This window comes from Berghia stephanieae, chromosome 10, assembly GCF_034508935.2.
Source record: "Berghia stephanieae isolate SIO BIC M18660-M18661 chromosome 10, UCSD_Bste_1.3, whole genome shotgun sequence".
Taxonomy (NCBI): domain Eukaryota; kingdom Metazoa; phylum Mollusca; class Gastropoda; order Nudibranchia; family Aeolidiidae; genus Berghia; species Berghia stephanieae.
The window spans coordinates 41,242,234-41,245,982 of NC_088369.1; positions in this window are offsets into that span (position 1 = coordinate 41,242,234).

A 3,749-nucleotide genomic window follows, 5' to 3' on the forward strand; every position below is an offset into this window, starting at 1 on the left:
CTCAATCTCTAAAATATATCAGATCTTATTAGTACTAGCCTACTATAGATCTAGAAATCTCAAGTGTCACTGATGGTTGTCTATAACATGTGGGAACAGATCTCCACTCAATACTAAAATGAAAAAGACTAAATTTCAACAAGGAGTCACTGATGGGTGTCTACAACACATGGCCCAATAAAAATAATAACTAAACAAAGGGTACACACACACGTGCCCAGTTTAATTAGACCTCCCCTCCCCTCCCTCCCCCTCTCGTCTAGCCAGGCGAAACCGGCGGCCAGCCAAGGAGCGTGTTGCTAACACGCGCTAACAAATCACTAGGCAAGTGTGGTATGTGCCACGCGAACGGCGAGTTGTCCCTTCTAGTCGTAGCTCCTCTTTCTAGGGTACTATTCAGTATCTGATACTGAATAGCGGTTTTGTACTATTCAGTATCTGACACTGAATAGTGGTTTTGCACTATAATACGGTGTTTTTTTCCCGAAACCTGACAAAGTTATGGGAAGAGGGCAGCTGTGGGAGTGAATCTGGGACTCAGAGAAGTGTACACCTGTGGGGAGTGAACCTGGGACTGGGTTTCGTAATAAAAAGCAATTACTTTTTTACGAAACCCGACGATACCTGGCAATATCCGACAAAGTTATGGGAGATAGGCAGCAGCGTATGTGTGTGTGTGTGTGTGTGTGTGTGTGTGTGTGTGTGTGTGTGTGTGTAAGGGGGGGGGGGGGGGAGAGGAGGTTTTTTTGTTTGTTTTGTTTTTAAGGGTTTTACGGCGCTTGCAACACATTTAGGTTATATCAGCGCCAGTAAAAAGGAAGAAAATGGGATAGTAAAAAGTTATAGAATTACAATTAAAGCACCCAAGAAAAAGTAGGATATAGGGGAACTGGGAACAAATAGGGATCAGATGTAGATTCCAAGAGCATACCACCAATATACTTAGTTTGAGATCACTAAAAGTCTCATCCAGACACAAGCACAGGTCCCCACTAAGAGGAACACACTCAAATGTTTTACAAATCATATATAATATAAAGACAGCATAATACAGTGCATAACAGAGAGATGATTTACAATGAAAAAAATATCATCTCCCAAAACAATAACTATGCATTTGACTGTTTCCCTCTCATCTAGGACTCCGGCCAGGGCCAGGACAAAACCAAGTAATCTCATGCCAAGACAAAGACAGAAACATGTTGGAAAACAGACATAAGGGGATAGAAGACACAGTATGTACCCCCCTGCCCACTATGGGATGGGATAGTAAAAAGTTTCAGAATTACAATTAAAGCATCCAAGAAAAGGTAACTCAAAGGGGCATTGGTTCAAATAGGAAACAGATGTAGATTCCAAGAGCATACAATCAAAGTACTTAGTTTGAGATCATCTAAAAGTCTCATCCAGACACAAGCACAGGTCCCCACTAAGAAGAATATACTCAAATGTTTACAAATAATAATAATAATAATAAATGGCATTTATATAGCGCTTTACTCCGTTGTCACAGGCTCTAAGCGCTTAACAGTGATATAAAACAAAACATATTACAGTGAGACAAGTGTGAAGGAAACGTGATACGAATTCAATTTAACAACAACAAAATATGAAAATAATATTGCAACATGATGACGTAAAAAGATAAAACTTTAAGCGAGATTTGAACGTTGTCAAAGAATCCGAACATCTCACGTGTGATGGGAGAGAGTTCCAAAAATGGGGGGGGGGGGGGGGGGGGGGGGGGGGGGGGGGGGGGGGGGGGGGGGGGGGGGGCGAAAATTGAAAAGATTGTTCACCTATTTTAGGCAATGGCTTAGGTTTGACAAGGATTGATTAGTCATTGCTTGACCTCAAGTTTCTATTGGGGGCATATATGTTTAGAATGTCTTTAATATAGGAGGGATTGTTCGTGCTCAGGGATTTGTAGACAACAGTACAAATCTTATAGGCAACTCTCTTTTCCACAGGAAGCCAATGTAACTCACGGAGAATAATACGTAAAAAAAAAAGATTATACAGTACATAACAGAGATAGTATATAGTATATAAAACGAATTATTGACACAAACTTAATGCCCATATTTTTTTTTCCAAATTCAATTTATTTCATATTAAAAAGAAAATAAATAAACACAATACATCCATCTTTAACATCTCAATACAAATTTGGAGTTGCACCAATGAGAAATTGAACAGCAAAATAAACCAAGAACAACAACAACAACAACAAGGCGACATGTACATCATTGTCAACAGCATATAAAACATCATTGTCAATTAAGAAAATAATGATAGAGCCTACATAATCATTAATTACAACCATCTTTAAATTTTAATTTGGGGACATAAAAAAGTAGGAATTGAAATTGAATGAATGTAAACGAAACAAAAAGTATCTGAGAGGAATTAATTATTACATAATAGTATAGCAATTAAAAGAAAATCACAGCCATACACTAACATTAAGTTGAAGGGCTTGCATTTTTTCAATTCACTTAATAATTGACAATATTTACAAAAAACAAAACAAAAACAAAATACCCCCAGGCCACCTGAATACTTGAATCAAGAGGTTTGATGTTCGATCCTAAGTTGAGGCAAACTGATTTTTTCTTCTCACAGTTTTGTCTATGTTTTGACTAGCACATCTATTTTTATTCTAGCACAGTCTTGCTTATTTTTAGGGGTTTTATGGCGCTAGGAAACAACACTTCTAAGCCCTTTTCAGCACTAGTGAAAAGGAAAATGATAGAGGGAAACAGTTGTGGATCCGGAATTCAAATTGCAAAAGAAAAAGTAAGACAAAGGTCTGGTTCAGGTTTACTTGTCATCAATAACCCCCCCCACAAAAAAAAAAAACCCAAAAAAACCAAAGCAAAACAAAATATACAAAACATTCCAAGATATTAATTAATTAGTCTGGTGATAATGACAATTATTTTTCATAATGACTTTAAAGTAAAATAATCTAAATTAAATACATACATAGTTTTAAAAAAAAAATATTGCAACCCGTATGCAGCCCACCAATCTAATCCAATACTGCAGCATGGCGTCAGATAATGGCTTTATAATTATTATATCATATTTATACATGATACTATTTCACTCCTTCTCAAAAAAGATTTTAAAATAAAACAAAACAAAACAAAGAGCACAACGCATCAAAATTATTTGTTCAAATCTTAGCAATGATTCAATGATATAATTTGTGAGGCTGGCTGAGAAAAGCCGGGAAGATGCGGCAAGCTTCGATTTGAAAATTGAACCAAAGTCGAAGATTAAGTCGTGTTTCCCATAGAAACAAATTTTATTCAGAAAATAATTCATAACTTGGGTTCTAATAGACATAGAAAGACAATTTAAAGTGGTAAATGATCAGAAAGATGTGGTCTGCATCTACACCACTGCATACATAACTCAATTTATGAAATTTGCGCATCTTTCCGGGTTTTCTCAGCCAGTCACACATTTTTAAAAATGCGATTCTTCATATATAATCAATAATTCATTAAACAAAAACAAAAACAAAAAAAACAAAAACATTCCATGATATTAGCCGTATAATAATGACAACCATAGTGTCAAATCGTCAAAGAAAAAATATAACATCTGTTAGTTGTTTTTAAATTTTTTTTTATGATTGAAACTTCAGATATTACAGAGACTACACGGAGACAGACATTTACATTCAAAGGAAGAATTTAATCAAATACAACCAAATCAAAACAAAAACGGTAAATCCA